Genomic DNA, 24,868 nt, shown 5'->3' with positions numbered 1-24,868 from the left:
TGAAACCCCAATAATAATTTCTGACGATAACGTCACTCCTCATGATACCCGTGAGTCTATTGATCAACTTTTCATCAGTGGTTTTTGTAGTGGAAGTTTAGGGCCTGTTTTAGATGAAATACCCTTATCTTCTTTTTCAACTCTCGTGCCTGTGATTCCTTCCTTACCAGCCCCAGCTGTTTCTCTTCCTTCTTCTACTGTTTTTACTTCTTCTACCACTCCTCCTTTGACAATTCCCCCTCCTATCATTCATCATTCGGAAGTGGGCTCTTCAAGTAGAAGTGCCACTATGAGGAGGGTAACCATTGAAGTTCCTGCTGATAGCAGCCTTTTGAGGAAGTCAGGTCAGGCAGATGTATGGTTGGAACCTTTAATTGGCCCAATTGAAAAAGCAAAGCTGGAGAGCCATAGTTCCCTGACTCTAATGAACGATATCGTGCACGCTACTTTGAAGGTATTTTCCTTCTCTCCCCTCTTTACTTTGTAATTTTTTTTTTATATTTGGGATTCTTATTTCCCTTCCTTTTTTTTAGGCAAATCTTATCGGCACATAAATGATGAACAAAATCCCCCTCTTGGAGAAGGTAGCACGTGATTCTCAGTTGGAGGCGATCAATTGGAAGAAACAATTTGAGAGTGCACAAATTGATATGGAATATTTACAAGAAAGCAAGAATACCTTAGAGCAGCAGGTGTGGGCTTTAACTTCAGAGTTAGCGGTTGTAAAAGTTTCATCAAGCCAAGCAGAAAAAGACAAAGAACGTCTCGAATCCTCCTTCTCAGAGCAACTATCTAAGGCCAGTGAAGAGAACAGAGAGTTGAAGGCTCTTTTGAGTCAAAGAGAAGTTTGCGCTGGGGAGCTCGTGCAAAGCTTAACTCAAGCACAAGAAGACTTTCGAGTTTCTACTGATAAGGTGCGTGCTTTAGAGAGCTCTCATGCCTTTCTTCAAGCTTCTTATAACTCCGCCTTGGCTGAAAATGAAGAGCTAAATGAGATTGCTGATTGGGAAAAGGATTATGAGATCCTTGAAGAAAAATCTGTTGTTGAGGTAAGTTGGGCATTTTTGAATTCACGTCGTGATACCCTAATTGAAGCTGGCCAAGAAAACTTCAACCTGGAGTCGGAGTTAGCTAAGATCAATGAGACCATTGAAAAAGCTCAGCAAACTCAGGACTTCCCTTCTCCCGTGGTTGAAGCTCCCGTGAATGTTGAAGCTGATACAGGTATTCCAACTCTTTCAAGCCCAATCGAGCCTGTTGCTACAAGCCAAGTTGAAACTGTATCTGTTGATGTATCTGCTCAAATTGAGCCCGCTGCTATTGATGCTCCTGCTTCAGTTTCACAAACTTCTCAGTGACCAGTTTTAATCATTTGAATGATTTTGTTTTGTTTTTATTTTGGAAAATTGTAATTAAACCCTTAGCTTCATTTGAGCGTTGGTTTTAGAAAGCAAGTCCCCAAGTCTTTTATGGGACAATTTGTATAAACAATTTCACAGTTTTATGACTAAGTTCGTACTTAATCTTCAGTTTTTAAGTATTAAGAAGTTTTTCATGTTATTATCTTAAACTTCTGTCTGCTTTATTCTTGCCTTTATTTTTATGGACTTATAGAATAATTTGCATTTTTGTTCTTCGAAAATGCTTCTGTTAATCTCATGACTAACTAATTTAAACATGAGTTTTATAAAAGAGGACCCTTTTATATTTCGACACTTAATGAAGAAGACGTCTCAACTTCATAATGGTGTTATCATACGATAAAAGAAATAGGAACACACATGTTTCTTTGACAAGTTTTGAATAATACTTTACATGTATTTGAATTACATCTATAACTTTCTCGTAACTATTTTTCTTGTAACAGATTTTTACAAAAGAAGAATAATAGACACGGGTATTTTTCTTATAACCCGCTTTAGTACATAGCCTTTACCCTAACTATAGTGAGGTTTTTCTTTGGCCTTAGCTCGTGGCTCCATCTCATGACTTTATGACTTTTTCTCTGCACTTGACTCTTTTAGGCTTGATTTTTCCTCAATCTTCTTTGTCATCTTTATACACATGTCTGTATACATTATGTAGTCCCCCAAGTGTTTGAGTGTTGGAGTATGAAGCCTCGAGCACTTGGTAGTTTCTCTCATTTGGTCTTTTTCCTGAAAAGGAAAAACATACGGGACTCGGAGGTGCGATTATAGATGAAGACTGCTTAACCCGTGTTTCTATCAGAATAATTGTAACCCTAGGCCAGGAATTTTAGGTTATTCCGTGTGCCTTACAAGTCGTGACTCCTCATTTAGTACGGGTTAGCTTTTTGCCTATCATCTAAAACTGTTAGTAAAATTTTAACAATTCAAAAATTAAATTTAAAATGGTGATACATGATCGTAGGTATTCCTTAGAAATAGTATCTCTTCAAATAAATATCATTCCAACGTGAAGGTAGTATCTTGCCATCTATTGTCTCCAGTTCATATGCTCCATTTCCTGCAATATCACGAACTCTATAGGGTCCTTCCCATGTTGGACTTAATTTACCTGCGTTAGCTGCCTTTGTAGATTGAAAAACCTTTTTAAGCACGAAGTCCCCCACTTTGAAGAATTTGAGGCGTACTTTTCGGTTGTAATATCGTTCTATGACTTGCTTTTGTGCTGTCATTCTTAATAATGCAGCTTTTCTCCTCCCCTCGAGTAAATCTAGATTGACCCGCATCTCCTCGTCATTAGATTCTTGTGTCGCATGTGTGAACCGTGTACTTGGTTCCCCTATTTCAACGGGAATTAAAGCCTCAGCTCCATAAACCAATGAAAATGGTGTTTCTCTTGTACTTGTTTTTGCAGTTGTGTGATATGCCCATAAAACTCCAGGTAACACTTCAGGTCAGTTACCTTTTGATTCTTATAATCGTTTCTTTAAATTATTGATAATAACCTTGTTCGTTGATTCTGCTTGCCCATTACCCACCGGATGATAAGGTGTTGACGTAATCCTTTTAATTTGCCAACTTTGAAAGAATTCGTGATTTGAGCTCCAATAAATTGAGGGCCATTATCACACACGATCTCCTTTGGTACACCGAATCGGCATATGATATTCCGCCAAATAAAATATTTGAATTCCTTTTCTCGCACCTGTTTAATTGCTCCTGCCTCCACCCATTTAGTAAAATAATTAGTGAGTACGAGCAGAAACTTTACCTGTCCTTTTGCTTGTGGTAATGGACCCACAATATCCATTCCCCATTTCATAAATGACCATGGCGCAATGACCGGATGTAATAACTCCGCAGGTCTATGCATATTGTTACCGTACCTTTGACATTTATCACATTTGGCCATGAAACTTTTTGCTTCTTCTTCCATTTTAGGCCAGTAATAACCTGCCCTAATTAAGGTTCTTACCAATGACCTTCCTCCTGCGTGATTCCTGCAATGTCCCTCGTGTATTTGTTTCATTACATACTCCGTTTGTGAAGGTCCGAGGCATCTTACTAAGGGACCATCGAACATTTTACGATATAAATTGTCTTGCTTTAAGCAGTGCCGAGCAGCCTTCTTTCGAAGCGCATGAGCTTTTTTCTTATCATCAGGGACGGTACCATACTGCAAAAAAGCAACAATCTCGTTCCTCCAATCCCAAGTTAAATTATTAAAATTTACCTCATTCTTATCAGGATCGAGAACTGAATGAAATAAATGTATAACTGAGGCGTTTGCATCGCTTGCCACATCAGCTGCAGATGCGAGATTAGCTAGGGCATCCGCTTCAACATTTTCATCCCGTGGTATTTGTATAACTTTCCATGTTTGAAATTGCTTTATCAATTCCCCTACCTTTTCTAAGTATTGTTGCATCCTTGCTTCCCTAGCTGTATAAGTCCCCAACATTTGATTAACCATGAGTGTCCAATCACTCTTGATTATAATCTGATTTATGCCAAGCTCTCGTGCCAATTCTAGACCTGCAATCACAGCCTCATACTCCACTTCATTGTTAGTTTTGGAGTGACATTTAATAGCTTGTCGAATGGTTTCACCCGTAGGTGGTACCAAGACAATCCCTAAACCTGCACCTTTTACATTAGATGAGCCATTAGTGAATAAAGTCCAAGTTCCCGGGTTAGCTCCATTGAATACCTGTAATTCTTTTTCTGCTTCTAATTGCATCCCCTGGCTAAAATCAGCCATGAAATCAGCTAATACTTGTGATTTTATAGCAGTTCTAGGTTGGTTTGTGATTTCGTATTCACTTAACTCTATTTCCCACTTAGCTAACCTACCTAATAACTCATGCTTATGTAATATATTACGTAAAGGGTAGGCAGTTACTACAACGATAGGATGACACTGAAAGTAAGGTCTTAACTTTCTAGATGCCATGATAATGCAAGTGGAAGTTTTTCTAACTGAGGATACCGCGTCTCCGTATCTAACAAAGATTTACTAACATAATAGATAGGGGATTGTTTACCTTGTTCTTCTCGGACCAAAACAGCGCTTACCGCAACTTCTGAAACAACAAGGTAAATGAGTAGTCTTTCCCCAGCCTTTGGTTTTGCCAGCAAATGTGGATTTGATAAGTACGTTTTCAAATTCCTGAGTGCCTGTTGACATTCCTCATTCCATTCAAAATGATTCTGCTTCTTAAGGGCTGAGAAGAATTTAAAACACTTCTCTGATGATTTAGAAATAAATCTTCCCAAGGCTGCAATTCTCCCTGTTAATCTTTGAACTTATTTCTTGTTTGAAAGTATATCAGGGATTTCTTCAATGGCCTTAATCTGTGCAGAATTTACTTCAATACCACGGTTAGAAACAAGAAAACCCAAAACCTTACCTGATGCAACGCCAAATGCACATTTTTCGGGATTTAACTTCATATTAAATTTGCTCAAAATTAAAAATGTGCCACATAAGTTTGATATGTGATCTTTTGAATACTGAGTTTTAACAAGCATATCATCTATATATACCTCCATGGTCTTTCCTAAATGCTCTTGAAACATTTTGGTAACTAACCTCTGATACGTTGCACCTACATTCTTTAGACCAAAGAGCATTACTTTATAACAGTAAGTCCCCCTGTCTGTTATGAATGAAGTTTTTTCTTCATCTCCCGGATCCATTTTAATCTGATTATTACCTGATTATGCATCTAAAAAACTTAATAGTTCGTGATCTGCAATTGCATCAATCAATTGATCTATGTGTGGCAGTGGAAAAGAATTTTTAGGGCAAGCTTTATTAAGATCTGTGTAATCTACACAAACCTGCCACTTACCATTCTTCTTTGGAACTACAACGGTGTTAGCTAACCAGTTAGGATACTTTACATCACGAATGGAACCAATTTTTAGCAATTTTTGGACTTCTACTTGAATCATCTGATTCTTGAAAGTTCCTTGCTTTCTTTTCTTTTGCTTGATAGGAGGGTATGATGGATCTTCATTTAGTTTATGAGTCATCACCTCCGGTGGTATTCCTGTCATGTCAGAGTAGGACCAAGCAAAGCAGTCCACTTTAGTTTTCAAAAATTCAATTAACTTACCTCTCATACCTTGGCTAAGATTGGCTCCAACATAAACTTTTTTATCAGGTCATTAAGCAAATAACACAACATGTTCTAATTCTTCTATTGTTGTTTTGATATTTTCATTCTCTTTTGGTTCTTGAATGGTATCAGGCCTTGAATCTACATCTGTTTGCCCTTGTTCAGTTGAGGTTTGTGTTGTGGTGCCCTCAACTGTCTTCTGTGATTGCTATTTACCTTCATTTCTCGTGCTTGTATCTGCAACAGAGTTGATAGCCCTGGCTGTATGCTGATCTCCACAAATTTGACAGATTCCCCATGGCAATGGAAATTTAATAACTTGATGCAAGGTTGAAGGAACAAAATCCATTTCTTGGATCCATGGTCTCCCAAGAATCATGTTGTAAGTCATCTCCATATCTACCACCTGGAACTTCGTATCCTTGTCGACTCCTTCAGTGAATGTGGTAAGTGTTACCTCTCCTTTCGTGAGGACAATAGAATTATCAAATCCAGATAGAGTATGTGTCTTTGGTATCACTTTATCTTCAGCTTGCATCTCACGTAATACTCTTGACAAAATAATGTTCACGGAACTACCTGGATCAATCAAAACTCATTTCACATTAGTATCATGTACAATGAAAGATATTACCAGTGCGTTGTTATGAGGGGTTAATATGCCATATGCATCTGCATCATTGAATGTAATGTTGTCTTCCTCTAAAACATGCCGCACCTATTTCCCTTGGGTAATTGTTACTTTGGAAATTTTGTTAGCTGCAGTATATGATATACCATTGAAGTCTTCACCCCCACTTATAACGTTGACAGTTCTTTTGGGAGAAGGTGGTTTTGGAGGCTCCTGCTTGTTCTTCATGTAAACTTGCTTGCCTTTCTCACTGAACAACTCAGTAATATATCCTTGTTTAAATAAATGATCAACTTCACTTTGTAAAAATCTACAATCTGTTGTTTTACGTCCGTGGTCATTATGAAACTCGCACCAATGGTCAGGGTTACGCCTGTTTGGATTCGATCTCATTTCCTTTGGCCATCGAACCTTATCTCCCATGCTTCTCAAAACAGCTACGAGCTCGGAGGTGCTGACATTGAAGTTGTAACCACCGAATCTCGCTTTTAAATTTCTATCATCATCTCGTGACTCATAGTTGTTTAGCTCGTTCCTGAATCTTGATGAAGAACCTGATTCTCTATTTCTTGATCTGTGATCGTACCTTTGATTATCCTGCTTTAACCGTGAGTCCTTTCCCGCAGGTCCCATGTAAGGCTCGTACCTGTTTTTACCGGATCTTTTTTTGGTCTCCGCACGTCTCGAACTTACCTTTTCTTCTTTTTGAAATCGTGGAACAATATCTTCCTCAATCCTCAGCTTCGTGCTATACCTGTTATAAAGATCATTCCACGTTGTAGTCGGGAATTCTCGAAGGTTTTCCTTGAGTCTCCTCGTAGCTTCCGAGCTTTTTCCATTCAAATTACTTGTGAAAGCTATAGCTGCCCAGTTGTTAGGTACACGTGGCAATGTTATTCTTTCACGTTGAAATCTGTCCATGAATTCTCTAAGCAGTTCTGAGTCCTCTTGCTTGATTTTAAAAATATCCTCCATTCTTCTCTCTACTTTTTGAGCTCCCGAGTGTGCTTTGATGAAAGAATCTGCAAGTTCAGCAAAAGAATTTATAGAATTTTCGGGTAAAAGAGAATACCATGTTAGCGCTTCTTTGGTGAGCGTTTCACCAAATTTTTTAACTAATACTGATTCAATCTCCTGCTTAGTCAAATCGTTGCCTTTTACGCCGGTTGTGAATGCAGTCACATGATCTCGTGGGTCTGTTGTTCCATCATATTTTGGAATTGGGAGTGGAGCAGCACTTGGCTTCCAAGATTGTTGCAAATATCTATCCATATCTACCCATTTGATTATGGGCGGTACCCCGGGTATCTGCTCTATGCGCTCACTTTGCTCCTTGAGTTGTTTCTGCAAGGTTAGTACTAAATTTTGTAAATCAGAATTAATTATTTTACCTGGTTCTTTCTCCTATGATTCACTGGGAGTTCCTCTGCTGCCTGAGTTAACAAGCCCGGAACGAGGGTTTTCTAGAGTGTTATTATTTGGAGTAGGTGTGGGTGTTGCAACAGGTAACTGGTTAACAAGTGCCTCAACAACTTTGTTGACCTGAGCAGCAATTAATTTCTGCAACGCTTCATCAACAGCTTCAGCATTTTCAAATTGAGCACACTCGTTTATTTGAGACCCATCAAGAGTACCCTCACGAGATTGCTGTGGAGAGTCTCGTGGAGTGGGAACTTGACTGTTAATATTATGTGGATCTCCCTAATTTTGTTGGTTCTCTTGGTTTCCTTGAGTGTTGTCATTGTTGTTCGACATAATTGATACAACAAGGAAAGTTAAGTAAAAAGAAAATAGATTATCAGTTTTCCGGTAACGGAACCAATTTGTTTAACCAAAAAATGGATTTTTAGTCAAAGCTAGAATTTAGAAGAACACAGGTTACTGATAATCAAAAGAATGTATAAAAGGAAGCAATTTAGGTAGCAAGAGAGTAATCAAGAGAAAAACAAGTAAACCAAAGTTTATACCAATAGTATTTTGTGTCCTTACAATTGATCAGATATCTCTCTTTAATAGATATCTTAGAGATATACGTTTTGCCCAAATCATAATGAGACTATTATGAGTAATTAAAGACATTGAATGCTACGTTACATAATCATTACATTCAATACAAATTCTCTAACGTATTCCACATGTAATGCCTATTAAATGTCGTATCTGCACTCTTTTCTATTGCCAGATTCATTCCTTTTGATTCTCGGACATAAATGACTTAGATAGATACGGGCGTTGGGTTATTTGTATAACTGTCTGTGCCTCTTCCTCTGTCATTTGCTCGTATCTGTTGCAACTCGTACCTCTTGGCTAGTTGCAATTCTTTGACCATTTGACCAATCTACGTATTTCGACACGACACCTTTATATTTAAATACAATTTTTCCCAATACAATAGGGTTACAGGTTTCAATTTTCAATTGATTAGTTGGTTAATTGTTCTTAGTAGGAACAGTAGTCAGCTATGACATAATCGTGTAAAAGGATTGTTATACTATTAGATTATTCCAAAATAATTACTTGTAACACTTCACAACCTTTAATTTAGCGACTCTCTTCTCTATTGACAAGAAAAGCTATAACCTTCATGAACATAATTGATTTATGATAAATCTAGTTCTAATATGCAAATGTTTGATTTCTTACTACTGTAGACTATCAACGATGTCCTCTTTGGAATCATATCCCGTGCCTGTGGGCTCTCTAGGTACCTGGATCTGCGTTCTCCCAAAGGTACAACTCCATTATTACATCATAATTAGGGTATACAATCCAATTAATGCTTATGATATAAATTTATCTGTAATTATTTTATAAAAACTAATATGAGTGTGTAAATATTTTTTTGCTTCATCCATTCTTAATTAGAAATTAACTCTAAATAATAACCTTATTTATTTGCAGCTCTATCAGAAGGGCTTCAGATCACTGGAGTCGCGTTAGTGAATTTAAGGAAACAAACTGGATCAGAGGTATATATATATATATATAATGCTTTTTCCCAAATATTATAATTACCAGATGTAGCAACAAGAAATTTACATCATTTTACCGTACCATATTTTCATGTGTTAATTAACTAGATATTATTTACATCGAACATTTTTTCAGGACTTTGCTCAGTTGATGAACAGCAAATCGAGAGCAAGGTGGGGTAACAAATTTGGCATGCTTCTGTTACCAGTTCATTATCACAAAGGTGGAAGTGATCCATTGCAGTTTGTAAGGAGAGCTAAAGCAATGATTGACAAGAAAAAAATTATCACTAGAGGGACCTTTTTCCTACAAAATTGGAGAAACCGTTATGTCTTATTTTGGAGCTAAGGTAAGCTTCTTAGACTCTACTTAATTAGAGGTGGCAAACGGACAGGTTCGTGACAAATTTGGACCAGTTAAAACTGGTCAAATTAAAAAAAATAATGACCCAACATGTTAAACATTTGTTTAGGTAAAAATTGTTGAATAATGAGTCATAATCCAATAGTTGAATTCCGATTAGCTTCAGTTCTTTCATATTTACATTTTTCCGATTTCCAAATTTGATTGTGTATGTATTGGTTGCATTTTGATGCGTCAGGTTAACACTATTTTGACCCAAAAGTTTGCTGAGTCATTTTGGGTACAATTGGTAGAATCAAGTCAACCAACATGTCATGGTTTAAACTTGGCGAGTTACTAAAAATATATGTTGATTTTGTCACCTCTAATGTCTCTCTACTTATGGCTGCAATTTTTGAATTGTCATTACTTATTCAACTGTTCTACGTTTTCGATGTGCAGCTAGCTAGCTTGCTCAACTACAGAATTATTAGTAATACAACTTTTAAAATCTCAAACGTGATCGGTCCTAGAGAGGATATCACATTCGTAGGGAACCATATATCTGTTTAACCAAAAAGTGGAATTTCAGTCAAAGCTTTAATTTAGAAGAACACGGGTTACTGATAATCAAAACTGAATAAAGGAAAGTGATTTTGCTAACAATAAGATAGACAGAAGAAAACAAAGTAAACCAGTATATTCAGATGATCTTTCGTGTCCTTACAAATGATCCATTCTCTCCTTTTTATAACTATCTTAAAGATATACGTTTTGCCTTTGTTATAATTAGGCCATTATAGACAATTAAAGGCATTAAATGCTACGTTACATAATCATTGAAATTTATTATAGATTCTATAACATTTTTAGTATTTACTGCTTATGTAATACTGTATATGTACTCACTTATGCTGTCAGATTCATTCTCCTTGATTTTTTAGTATAAATAGGTATGAGCGTTGAGTCTTTTGAATAGCTGCTTATGCCTCTACTTGTACCTTCTGCTCGTATCTATTGCAACTCGTGCCTCTTTGTCAATCATCACTCTTTGACCAACCTTCGTGTCATGACACATCATCCTCCAATCACTTCAATATGTAAATTCGATTTTTCCAATACAGATAGTCCTCCCACTTACCATTTATTCATCAATTGAATATTTGGGAAGTGAATTTTATTAAAGCGGGAATGTTGCCGCTATTAATGCTACGGTAAAATCGACGCTTCATTTGTCACTTCCATTTAATGCTTATCACATGTGACATCCTTTTATTGGCTCTGCAACTTTACAGCACTTTTTAGGGCTTTTTTACGGCTTCACTAATCACGAAGCGACGGTTCTCATTATGACCTTTCCATCATTGCACTTTTTCCTTTGACGGTTGCTTCCAAGTATAAACATAGTTTTCATCTTTATCCTTATCACATAAAGTTCTCTGAATATTCAATTCTTGAATTTTTATTTGCTTCTTCCTTATACTATCATGTCTTCACCAAACTCTAACCCTAGAAGAGTCCCCATAGTTGATAACTGCCCTCTTGCCCCTAGTAGGAGTAGAAGAGGAGGTAGACTTCGTAATTTAGGGTCTTCTTCTGTACGTGGTTCTTCTCTTCCTTCATCTAGTTCCAGTCCTTCCTTTAGAACCAGAGGTTCTTTCTCACAAAGATCTTCTTCCAGGGGTAAGGAACCCGCTAAACCTGTTCGTGAACCTACAGTAGAAGAAATAGTTCCTGTGGAACTATCTTTCTACAATGATAGGGAGTCCCGTAGGAATCAAGTATCCTCTTTAGATCGTGCTGATATCTATCCAACTCAGATCACAGAGGGTCTGATTTCTTTAGTTCGTAAAGACTGTCATTGGAGTCATGACTTTCCTATAATAATTCCCAACGCGAATCAAAGAATCACCTCTTATTTAATTGGATTTTCCTTTGTTTATACATATCCTTTCACATTAGGATTCAAACCTGCTATTGATCCTGTTATTCTCGAATTCTGTCGTCTTTTCGATGTTTGCTTAAGTCAAATTGGCCCTATAGTGTGGAGGGTTGTTGCTTGTTTGAGGCATTTGACAAACATGGCCGGTATGCCTTTCACTTTTGCTCATTTAATTCACCTTTACTCTCCCAGACTTTTCCGCCAAGGCATTTTTACTTTAGTAGCAAGGAGAAAAAGGGTTCTGGTTAGTTCAGAGGATGACAAAGACCGTGGCTGGTACGCCATGTTTGTTGTTGCCCCCACCATTGGTTTAGTGGGTGATAAAAATGTCCCCTTCCCCGAGAAGTGGAATTTTGCACGTGAGTTTTCTTTTTTAATAACTTTCTCGTACCTTTTTCTTCAATTTTGATGATCTCTATTCTCATTTTCCTTTTTCTTTTTAGCAACCATGGGAATTGTTGAAGAAATTCAAAATTTTCGTGGTTGGGTAGGAAGGTTACTGAATATAGCCCCAATGGAGGGTAGATCTTGGAAGCATCTTTCCCAACGATTTGGTTCGAAAGTGAAAACTCATGGTAAGAGTTTTTTTTTATTTAACTCTTTATTGTTTTTCCCAGAACTTATTTTAATCCTTATTTTTATCAGAATTTGTTGTTCGACATTTCTTTGGAAAGAGCCCAAGAGATAATCTTGGGTTCTTCATCGAAAAGGAAAGCTGCTAGTGACCAAGATTCTGAAGAAGAGGAAGATGGGGGTTCTTTGGTAAAAAGTCCACGAGCTCGTAGGCGAATCATTTCTGATGATGAAGCATCCCCCTCGTTCTATTCCTCTTACCGAGTTTATTGAAGCCCCAGTGATGATTTCTGATGATGAAGTCCCCGTTGCTGCTCATGATTCAGTTGAACAACTTTTTAACCGCGGGTTTGATGGTGAAAATTTAGGTTCGATTTCTGATGAAGCACCTTTTGCTTTTTTTCTACTCCCGTTCCTGTGATTCCTCCTTTGTCGGTCGTGGCTATTACCGTTCCTCCCCAGGCTATTATGACTGCTTCCACAGTTCCTCCCTCGACTACTCCTCCTTCAACTGCTCCTTACACAGAGGTTGGTTCTTCAAGTAGGAGTGATGTTATGAGGCGAGTTACCATTGAAGTCCCCGCCGAGGGTAACCTTTTAAGGAAATCATGTCAAGCTGACGTGTGGATAAAACCTTTGATTGGTCCAGTTGAGAGAGCTAAGCTTGATAGCCATAGTTTTGTGACCTTGATGAATGATATAGTGCATGCTTCTTTAAAGGTATTCCTTTTTCAAGCTTTACTTTGTCATTTTTCTATCTTCAGGATTCTCATTTTTTCCCCTGTCTTTTTTCTAGGTCAATCTAATTGGCACGGAGATGATGAAAAGGGTTACCCTCTCAGAGCAATTAGTGTGTGACTACCAAGTGGAGGTGGATAATTGGAAGGAACAGTGTGAAAGTCTTCAGATCGACATGGAAACTTTAGAAGAAAGTAAAAGTACCTTAGAGCAGCAGGTACGGTCTTTGACTTCAGAGTTGGCAGTTGAAAAAGCTTGTTCAAATCAAGAAAGGAAGGAAAAGGCTCATCTGGAAACCTCTTTTCCGAGCAATTGTCCAAGGCAAGTGAAGAAATTAGAGAGTTGAGAGATCTCTTGAGTGAAAAAGAAGCATATGTTGGTGAACTCGTGCAGAATTGACTCAAACTCAAGAAGACCTCCGGGTATCTTCTGATAAGGTTTGCTTTTTAGAGAGTTCCCACGCTTCTCTTCAAAGTTCTTATGAATTTGCCTTGGCTGAAAATGAAAATTTAAGAAATGAAATTGCTAATTGGGAAAGAGATTACGAGATCCTTGAAGATAAAATTGCTATTGAAGTGAGTTGGGAGTTTTTAAATTCTCGCCATGATACCCTCGTTGAAGTTAGCCAGGAGAATTTTAACTTGGAATCTGAGTTAGCCAAGATCAAAGAGACTATTGAGAAGACTCAGCAGAACCAAAAATTTTCTTCTCCCGTGGCTGAAGTTTCTGAAAATCTTGAAGATAATATGGGTATCCCCACTCCTTCAAGTCAAGTTGAGCCCGTTGCTGCTGATGACCATGCTTCAGTCCCTTCATCTTCTCAGTGAAAAGTTTATGTTGTTTGAACTCCTTTGTTTTTTTCTTTTTGGTGGTATGTGATTGTGACCCTTAAACTTTTTAAGGGTTTGTTGAAAACGTTAAGTCCCCAGTCCTTTTATGGGGCACTTTGTATAAACAACTTTTCGTTTATGACTAAGTTCATACTTAGTCTAAACTCTTTAATATTAAGAAGTTCCCGCTGCTGTTTGAACTTCTGGTTTGTTTATTCTTGCCTTTATTTTTAAGGACTTATTGAATAACTTGCATTTTTATTCTTAAAAATACTTCTGTTAACTTCATGAATACTTGAATTAATCATGAATTTTATAAAAGAGGGCCCTTTTATATTCGACACTTAATGAAGAAGACGTCTCAACTTTATAATGGTGTTAATATGTGATAAAAGAAAAAAGAATACACATGTTTTTTGGAATAACTTCGACAAGTTTTTATTTGAACTTTGTCAAGTTTTAAATAACACTTTACATGTATTTGAATTACTTCTATAACTTTCTCGCAACTGTTTTTTTATAACGGATTTCAAAAAAAGAAAATGAATACAAGGTTTTTACTTATAACCCATTTCAGTATATTGCCTTTACCCTAACTATAATAAGGTTCTTCTTTGGCTTTAGCTCGTGACTTTTCTCTCACTCAATGAGTAAACTTCTCAGGCTTGAACTTTGATTATTTCCCAATCTTCTTTGCCTTCTTTATACACCTATATTATATAGTCCCCCAAGTGTTTGAGCATTGAAGTATGAAGTCTCGAGCACTTGATTGTTCCTCTCATTTGGTCCTTTTCCTGAAAAGGAAAAACACACGGGACTTGGAGGTGCGATTATAGATGAAGACTTCTTAATCCGTCTGAATTTCTATCAGAATAGTTGTAACCTTAGACCGGGAATTTTAATTTATTCCATGTGCCTTGTAGGTCGTTATTCATCATTTAGTACGGGCTAGCTTTTTTGCCTATCATCTAAAATCGTTAGTAAAATTTTAACAATTCAAAAATAAAATTTTAAAATATGGATACCTGACCGTGGGTATTCCTTAGATATAATATCTCTTCAGGTGAACGACATTCCAGTGCGAAGGTAGTATCTTGCCATCTATCGTTTCCAGCTCGTATGCTCCTTTTATACAATACCATGAATCCTGTAGGGTCCTTCCCAGGTTGGACTCAATTTTTCCGCATTGGCTGCCTTCGTATATTGAAAAACCTTTTTGAGCACGAAGTCCCCAATCTTGAAGAATCTTAGGCGTGCTTTTCGATTGTAGTATTGTTCTATGACCTGCTTTTGTGCTGCCATTCTTATTAATGTAGCTTCTCTTTTTCCTTCAAGTAGATCAAGATTTGTGCGCATTTCTTCGCCATTAGACTCTTCTGATGCTTGTGTAAACCTTGTGCTTGGCTCTCCTATTGTAACGACCCGACCGGTCGTTTTGACCTTTTAAACTTTGATCGCCAGTTCTCGGGCATGACTTGCCTTGTATGATATATTATGACTAATGTAAATCGTTGATTTTGGTTTTCATAGAAATTGGTATGAATTTGAAAGAACAGTCTCAATTGAAAGCTTTGAATTTGAAAGGTTTGACCAAGAGTTGACTTATTTGTATATGAGCTCGGATAGGAATTTTTATGATTTGGTTAGCTTTGTTGGGTGATTTATGACATAGGAGCGTGATCGGAATTGGTTTTGGAGGTCCAGTGTAGAATTAGGCTTGAATTAGCGAAGTTAGTATTTTGGCGAATTCCGATTGATAGGTGAGATTTCAATTCGAGGGTCAGAATGGAATTCCGAGAGTTTTTGTAGCTTTGTTATGTCATTTGTGATGTGTGTGCAAAATTTCAGGTCATTCGGATGTGGTTTGGTTGGGTTTTCGATCGAAAGCGTATTTCAGAAGTTTTTAGAAAACTTAGGTTTGAATTCGATGAGTTTTGGATAATTTGATGTTGTTTGAGGTGTTTTGATGATTGTAACACGTTTGAATGAGGCTTTAGGATGTGTTGGTGACTTTGGTTGAGGTCCCGGGAGCCTCGGGTGGTCAATCGGACCATTTTCTAAGTTGAAAAGTTGCAGATTTTGGGAGTTTAGGAGTTGCAGAAAACAACCCTTCGCGTTCGCGTAGAAGGGATTTGGGAGGCAGGAATTTAAGCCTTCGCGTTCACGGAAGGCTAAGAGTTGGTGCTTCGCGTTGCATGAGTATGCTTGCGTTCGCGTATAAGGAAATGGGGTCCAAGAGCAATTGTTCTTCGCATTCGCGTGTGATGGAACGCGTTCGCGTAAGTGTAAAGCTTGAAGCATCGCGTTCGCGGAGGGTGAGTCGCGTTCGCGGAGGGTGAGTCGCGTTCGCGTAAGGTTAATTTTGGCTAATTTAAAAATGTGCTTCGCATTCGCGAGGCTGAGGTCGCGAATGCGATGAAGAGATATCAGAACTGGGCAGAAAGTTTATTAAACATTTCTTCCGCGATTTTGAGTCATTTTTCCTCCATAGATGAGCATTTTGAGAGATTTTTGAAGGTGGTTAACGAGGGATTCAAGAGAAATCGATTGGAGGTAAGAATTTCGAACCTAAAACTTGTTTTTATTGTGAAATCCAACTAGAAATTCATGGAAATTAAGCCTAAAATTGAAGAAACTAGGGCTTGAGAAATTGGACTTTTGAATTGGGATTTGAAGGACCATTTGAGGTTGGATTTGAGGACTTTCGATATGTATGAACTCGTGGGGAGATGAGGAATCTAATGATGTAAAAATTTCTGAGTTTCGAGAAGTGGGCCCGGGGCTCAGGTTTTGCTAATTTTGGAATTTTTTATATTTTTCGATTGTTTTCGCTTGGGCTTTGCTCCCTTAGCATATTGTGATGTATTCGTTCTGATTTTGGATAGATTCGACGCGCGTGGAGGTCAATTTGAATGGCAAAGGCGTCGCGAGCTAGAGATTTCGCTAGTTCGAGGTGAGTAATGATTATAAATGATATCCTGAGGGTTTGAAACCCCGGATTGCACATCGTAGTGCTGTATTGAGGTGAGACATGCGCTGGATGACGAGCGTGGGGTCTTTTGCTATTGGGTATTGTGACTTGGTCCGTCCCGATTGATGATTTTACCGCGTATTTGACTGAAACTTATTTGCGATCATTATGTTTTGGGCTGAGTGCCATATTTGGGCTTCGTGCCAGCTGTTTGAACCCTTCGGGGACTGTTGTTGATATTTCCTCGCTGTTTTGATTTTATATTTGAATTCAGTCATGTATTTTCCATTGTTTTCAAAACTCAGCCAAGTTTATTTCGCTTTAACACTTGAAACGATATTTCCAATAATATTTTTGGGCTGAGCATCATGTTTTACTGCTGCCCGAGGGGCTTATGTGATTTTTGACTGAGTAAGGTCGGGGGCCTGTATTGTGACGATACTTTTGGATCGGGCTGCACGCCGCATCAGAGAGATACTGATTGATTATGAGGTCGAGGGCCTGAGATATGTACGACACGAGGTGGCTTGTGATTTCTATGAGGTCGAAGGCCTAGATTTGATGCCACGAGACGGTTTGATATTGCGCTTGGGCTGTAAGGGGCCCCTCCTGGAGTCTGCACACCCCCAGTGAGCGCCGTCGACGAAATATATGGATCGGGCTGCACGCCGCAGCGGTGCTGGTACTGTTCTATGTGTTTACTTTATTTCATTTGTCTGCCATTATTTGTTATTTGTGCTACTTCATGTGATCTAATTGCCTGGCATTATCTATTAATTGAGTGTTGTGCCCGAGGGGCGGATTTCTATGCTTATCTGCACTATTTGTTTGCATTAATTTGTGCAACCGTTGAGAAAGTCAGATTCAAAAGAGGTTTAAACTGAGCTAAGATGTTTTTCCTAAAGATTTCACAACTTCACTCCTTTTCTCAAAGGGTTTTGTACTGCTCTATACATCATGATGATTTGTTTTACGTGATTTCTTACTGCTCAGTTATTATTTACCTTTATTACTCACTGAGTCGGAGTACTCACATTAGTCTTTGTACCTTGTGTGCAGATGCAGGTATTTATACACCCGGTAGCGGGTTTTGGTTGATCAGATGCAGAGTTTTCGGAGTTTAGCAAGGTGGCTGCCGGCGTTTGCAGCACCGTTTTTCTCCTTTTTGTTCATTATTCCTGTTTTGTATAATTTAGACCTTGTAGTTGTATTTACACCTTAATAGATGCTCATAACTTGTGACACCCCGGTTTGGGCTGTGTGTGGGTTGTATTCCGCACTTAATAAAGAAATCTTTGTTTAGACTGTGGTTATTTAATTATGCTAACACTGTGTATCAATATTTAACTATTCTGAAAAGGAAAAATGGGTTGGTTGGCTGGCCTTGTCTTCACGAGAGGCGCCATCACGACCGGATCGGGGTTTGGGTCGTGGCACCTATCTCAACTGGAATTAAAGCTTCAGCTCCATAAACCAATAAAAATGGTGTTTCTCCCGTACTTGTTTTTGTTATTGTGTGGTATGCCCATAAAACACCAGGTAACAATTCTGGCCAATTACCTTTGGATTCCTCCAAACGCTTCTTTAAATTGTTGATAATGACTTTGTTTGTTGACTCAGCTTGTCCATTACCCACCGGATGATAAGGAGTGGATGCAATCCTTTTGATCTGCCAACTTTGAAAAAACTCTGTAATTTGTGCGCCTATAATTTGAGGGCCATTATCACACACTATTTTCTTTGGAACACCGAATCGACATATGATATTTCGCCAAATGAAATCTCTAACTTCTTTTTCTCGCACCTGTTTGAATGCTCCTGCTTCCACCCATTTAGTAAAATAGTCAGTAAGTACAAGCAAGAATTTTACCTGTCCTTTTGCTTGTGGTAGTGGACCAACGATGTCCATCCTCCATTTCATAAATGGTCACGGTGCAATGACCAGATGTAACAACTCCGCAGGTCTATGCATGTTATTACCGTATCTTTGGCACTTATCACATTTAGCCACAAAATTTTCCGGTTCTTCTTCCATTTTAGGCCAGTAATAACCTGCCCTAATCATGGTTCTTACCAGTGATCTTCCTCTGCGTGATTTCCACAATGCCCCTCGTGTATTTCTCTCATTACATATTCTGTCTGTGAAGGCCCGAGGCACCTTGCTAAGGGACCACTGAACATTTTTCGATAAAGATTGTCTTGCTTTAAACAATATCGAGCAGCCTTTTTCTGAAACGCGTGAGCTTTTTTCTTATCTTCAGGGACGGTTCCATACTGCAAAAAAGCAACAATCTCATTCCTCCAATCCCAGGTTAAGTTATTGAAATTTACCTCATTTTTGTCTGGATCGAGCACTGAATGAAACAGATGAATTACGAAAGCATTTTCATTACTTGCCGCGTCTGCTGCAGATGCGAGATTAGCTAGGGTGTCCGCCTCGACATTTTCATCTCTTGATATTTTCATAACTTTCCAAGTTTGGAATTGTCTGATCAGATCTCGTACCTTCTCTAAGTACTGCTGCATCCGTGCTTCCCTGGCCATATAAGTCCCCAGCATTTGATTAACTACGAGCTGCGAATCGCTTTTGATCATAATTTAATTAATGCCGATTCTTGTGCTAGTCCTAAACCTGCAATCACAACTTCATACTCTGCCTCATTGTTAGTTATAGAATGACATTTAATGGCTTGTCGAATGGTTTCACCCGTAGGTGGTACCAAAACAATTCCCAAGCGTGCACCATTTACATTAGATGAACCATCAGTAAATAAGGTCTAAATTCTCGGATTAGATCCGTTGAACACTTGTAATTCTTTTTATGCTTCCAATTGCATTACTTGGATAAAATCAGTCACAAAATCTACTAACACTTGAGATTTTATCGCGGTTCTAGGCTGGTATGCGATGTCATATTCACTTAATTCTATAACCCATTTGGCTAACCTACCTGACAACTCATGCTTATGTAATATATTGTGTAATGGATAAGCAGTTACTACAGCGATAGGATGACAATAAAAATAACGCCTTAATTTTCTAGATGTCATGATTAATGCAAGTGCTAGATTTTCTAACTGAGGATACCGCGTCTCCGTATCAAATAATGATTTGCTAACATAATAGATCGGAGATTGTTTACCTTGGTCTTCACGGACTAAACAGCACTTACCGCTACTTCTGAGACAATAAGGTAGATGAGAAATCTTTCCCCAACCTTTGGTTTTGTGAATAATGATTTGACAGGTATGTCTTCAAATTTTTGAGTGTTTGCTGACATTCCTCAGACCATTCGAATTGATCTTGCTTTTTAAGAGCTGAGAAGAACTTAAAGCACTTTTCTAATGATTTAGAAATGAATCTCCCCAAGGCTGCAATTCTTCCTGTCAACCTCTACACTTCTTTTTTACTTATAAGCATGTCAGGAATTACTTCAATGACCTTAATCTGTGCGGGATTCACTTCAATACCATGGTTAGAAATAAGAAAACCCAAAACCTTACCTGATGCAACACCGAATGCACATTTCTCCAGATTTAATTTCATATTTAATTCTCTCAAGATCTGAAACGTATCAGACAAGTGCGATATATGATCCCGTGAATGATGAGTTTTAACGAGCATGTCATCTATGTAGACCTCCATTGTTCAAGAACATTTTGGTCACTAGTCTTTGATATGTTGCACCAGTATTTTTGAGACCAAAAGACATTACTTTATAACAGTAAGTCCTGTTGTCCATTATAAATGAAGTTTTTTATTTATCTATTGGATCCATTTTGATCTGATAGTATCCTGAATACGCATCTAAAAAGCTTAACAATTCATGTCTTGCAGTAGCATCAATTAGTTGGTCTATATGTGGTAATGGAAAAGAATTTTTAGGACAAGCTTTGTTAAGGTCTGTGTAATCCACACAAACTCGCCACTTACCATTCTTCTTTGGTACCACAACAGTATTGGCTAACCAATTGGGATACTTTACCTCACGGATAGACCCAATATTTAGTAATTTTTGAACCTCATCTTGAATTACCTGATTTTTGAATGTTCTTTGCTTTCTCTTCTTTTGTTTGACAGGGGGATATGATGGGTCTTCATTTAATTTGTGAGTCATTACCTCTGGTGGTATTCCTGTCATATCAGAGTAGGACCAAGCAAAACAATCCACGTTAGTTTTTAAAAATTCAATCAACTTACCTTTCATGTCTTGGCTTAGATTGGCCCCTACGTAGACTTTCCTTTCAGGCCATTGTGCAAATAATATTACAGCTTCCAGTTCTTCAATCGTTGTTTTGATATTTTCATTTTCCTCTGGTTCTTGAATGGCATCTGGCCTCGAGTCCACATCGGTTCGTCCTTGTTCAGTTGGGGTTTGTGTTGTGGTACCCTCAACTGGATTCTGTAATTGCTATTTTTCTTCGTTTCCCGTACTTGAATCTGCTACAGCGTTGATGCTCCTGGATGTATGTTGATCCCCACAGATTTGACATATTCCCCATAGTGATGTAAATTTAATAACTTGGTGCAAGGTTGACAGAACGACATCCATCTCGTGGATCCATGGTCTCCCAAAGATCATATTGTAAGCCATCTCCATATCTACCACCTAAAACTTTGTATCCTTGACAACTCCTTCTGCGAATGTTGTAAGTATTACCTCCCTTTTCGTCACTACACTGGAATTGTCAAATCCAGACAAAGTATGCGCCTTTGGTATTAATTTATCTTCGGCTTTCATCTCACATAGTACTCTTAGCAAAATAATGTTCACGGAACTACCTGGATCAATCAAAACTCATTTCACATTAGTATCTTGTACAAGTAGAGATATTACTAGTGCATCGTTATATGGGGATAATACGCCATCTGCATCTGCATCATCAAACGTAATGTTTTCTTCCTCTAAAACATGTCACACCCACTTCCCGTGGGTAATTGTGACTTTGGAAACTTTATTGGCTATTGTGTACGTCACACCATTGATGTCTTCACCTCCACTTATCACATTAACGGTCCTTTTGGGAGAAGGTGGTTTTGGGGGTTCCTACCTATTCTTCATATATGCTTGCTTACCTCTCTCACTGAATAATTCAGTGAGATACCCTTGCTTTAATAGATGATCAACTTCACCTTGCAGCAATCTACAGTCTATCGTTTTATGCCCATGATCGTTGTGAAATTCGCACCAGTGATCAGGGTTGCACCTGTTTGAATTCGATCTCATTTCTTTTGGCCATCGTACCTTATCACCCATGCTTCTTAAAATAGCTACGAGCTCGGACGTGCTTACATTAAAATTATAACCGCCAAACCATGCTTTCAAATTTCTATCATCATCCTGTGACTCTCGCACGTTTCGATCTTTCCCAAATCTTGATGACGAGCCCGACCCTCTATTCCTCGACCTATGATTGTACCTTGGATTGTCCTGTTTTGACCGTGAATCTTTTCCTACGGGACCCGTATATGGTTCGTACCTATTTTTACTGAACCTTTTTTCGATTTTCGCCCGTCTCGAACTCACATTTTCTTCTTTATGAGATCGTGAGATAATATCCTCTTTTATCCTTAGCTTCGTGATGTACCTGTTGTAAGCGTCATTCCACGTTGTTGCTGGAAATTCACGAAGACTTTCCTTGAGTCGCCTCGTGGCTTTAGAGCTTTTTTCATTCAAATTACTAGTGAAGGCTATAGCTGCCCAATTGTCAGGTACGCGCGGTAACGTCATTCTTTCACGCTGGAACCTATCCATGAACTCTCTAAGAAATTCTGAGTCCCCTTGCTTGATTTTGAAAATATCTTCCATCCCTTTTTCGACTTTTTGAGCTCCCGAGTGTGCTTTGATAAATGAATCTGCAAGCCCAGTAAAAGAATTTATGGAATTTTCAGGTAAAAGAGAATACCATGTTAATACTCCCTTAGTGAGTGTTTCACCAAATTGTTTGACCAATATTGATTCAATTTCTTGTTTGGTCAAGTCGTTGCCTTTTACGCCTGTTGTGAATGCAGTCACGTGGTCTCGTGGATCAGTTGTTCCATCGTATTTTGGAATATCGGGCATTTTAAATTTCTTTGAAATTGGGAGGGGAGCAGCACTTGGCTTCCAAGGTTGTTATGAATATTTATCAATATCTATCCCTTTGATTACGGGCGGTACTCCAGGTATTTGCTCTATGCGGTCACTTTGCTCCTTGAGCTGTTTCTGCAATGTTAGTACTAAATTTTGTAAATCTAAATTGACTAAGTTACCTGGTCCTCCTTCTCGTGACTCGCTGGGGATTCCACCACTACCTGAATTAGCAAGCCCAGAACGAGGGTCTCCAAAGTGTTATTATTTGGAGTGGATGTTGGTGGTGCAACGGGTAATTGGCTAACAAAGGCCTCAAGAGCTTTATTGACATGTTGAGCGATTAGCTTTTGCAAAGCTTTGTTGATATCTTCATCATTTTCGAATTGATCATTTCCATTTGCGTGAGATCCATCAGGAGTACCTTCTCGAGATCGTCGAGGGGAGCTTTGTGGAGAAGGGATTGGGATGTGATCATCCTGTGGATTCTCCTGGAGTTGTTGGTTTCCTTGGGTGTTGTCATTGATGTTCGACATAGTTGATGCAACAAAAAAGGTTAGGCTAAGAAAGAGTAGATTATCAGATTCCCGGTAACGGAACCAATTTGTTTAACCAAAAAGTGGAATTTCAATCAAAGCTTTAATTTAGAAGAACACAGGTTACTGATAATCAAAACTGAATAAAGAAAAGTGATTTTGCTAACAATAAGATAGACAGAAGAAAACAAATTAAACCAATATATTCATATGATCTTTCGTGTCCTTACAATGATCCATTCTCTCCTTTTTATAACTATCTTAAAGATATACGTTTTGCATTTGTTATAATTAGGTCATTATAGACAATTAAAGGCATTAAATGCTACGTTACATAATTATTGTAATTTAATACAGATTCTATAACGTTTTTAGTATTTACTGCTTATAAATACTGTATATGTACTCTCTTATGCTGTCAGATTCATTCTCCTTGATTTTTGAGTATAAATAGGTATGAGCGTTGAGTCTTTTGAATAGCTGCTCGTGCCTCTTGTAACTTCTGCTCGTATCTATTGCAACTCGTGCCTCTTTGCCAATCATCACTTTTTGACCAGCCTTCGTGTCATGACACATCATCTTCCAATCACTTCAATATGTAAACTCGATTTTTCCAATACAATATCGTCTGTCAGAGTCAATTCTACCGCCATGCCCCATGTAAGTTTCTGATGCCACTTGTCTGTCTTCATCGGGGATGGAGCTAGAGTACGGCTAACAAGTTCGATAAAATTTAATAGTTTTGGTCTAAATTATATATTTATGTTAAAAACTATTAAATATGTATTAATAATTTATCAGAGTTTTATTTTCTAGAATTGAAAATCCATATACTCGAAATCTTAGTTATGTCTCTGATCTTGATGCCTCAACTCTTTCATGAAAGGATAAATCATTACGATTTTTGCTGAAATATAAATATGTGTTACAATATTAATGCAGGCAATCACAATGCACATGATGAGCTATGCGGGGAAGCCTGACATGCAAATATTGGTGGCTAAAGGCATCATCCCTGACCCCAAAGTCCTAGCCAAGTGTTTTCAAGATGTCTTACTGGAAATGAAGGAAGCTGCACAAGCTGTTGGAAACAAATAAAAGATCCAAACTACTAGAAATCATGTCATTTTCGTCCAAAGCTTTCCGACCGAAGTCGGTCGGAAATAAAAGTATTTGGTCGCAAAAGTCAACAAAAATTGACTGCCAACAAAAAAATAAAATTTCCGACCGACGGAAATTGGTCAAATATTTCGTCATACTTGCATATTATGTACAAAAACAATTATTTATTAAAAATTTACCAAATTTCCGACCGAATAAGATAATAATTTATTAATGATAGAAATATTTCCCTTATTAAATGCATTATTGTTGTATAATCATCTTTTATTAGATGCTCTTCTTCGTTTCCGACACGAATGAAAACTGGATTTATTCTTACTTTATATTTTTTATTAGTTGACTTTTTTTCATTTGAGGTCATAAGTATAATTTTGACAAGCTAGTTTTTATAGTCCCTGCTTTCGCCGATTTTGGAACTATTGTAGTACTTGATAGAAATCATCTTCCAGATAATTAATTTTTCACCAAGCACTTCATTGATATTTAATATATATCTCTAGAACTCGGGGCAATTGTTTCGATCTTTTGACACTTAGCCATAAGCGCTTCATCCCATATTATCAATTTTGTTTTTCTTATAAATTTAGCA

The 24,868-nt window shown here is 38.0% G+C and overlaps 1 pseudogene; it reads left to right on the top strand.

Annotated features, from left to right (window-relative positions):
- LOC104231407 (wax ester synthase/diacylglycerol acyltransferase 11-like) overlaps positions 1-24,255 on the top strand; it is a 29,210-nt pseudogene extending 4,955 nt beyond the window's left edge.
- Positions 24,256-24,868: the final 613 nt, after the last annotated feature.

Source organism: Nicotiana sylvestris, chromosome 1 (assembly GCF_000393655.2).
Source record: "Nicotiana sylvestris chromosome 1, ASM39365v2, whole genome shotgun sequence".
Lineage (NCBI taxonomy): Eukaryota > Viridiplantae > Streptophyta > Magnoliopsida > Solanales > Solanaceae > Nicotiana > Nicotiana sylvestris.
This window is presented reverse-complemented; position numbering and strand designations above follow the sequence as displayed.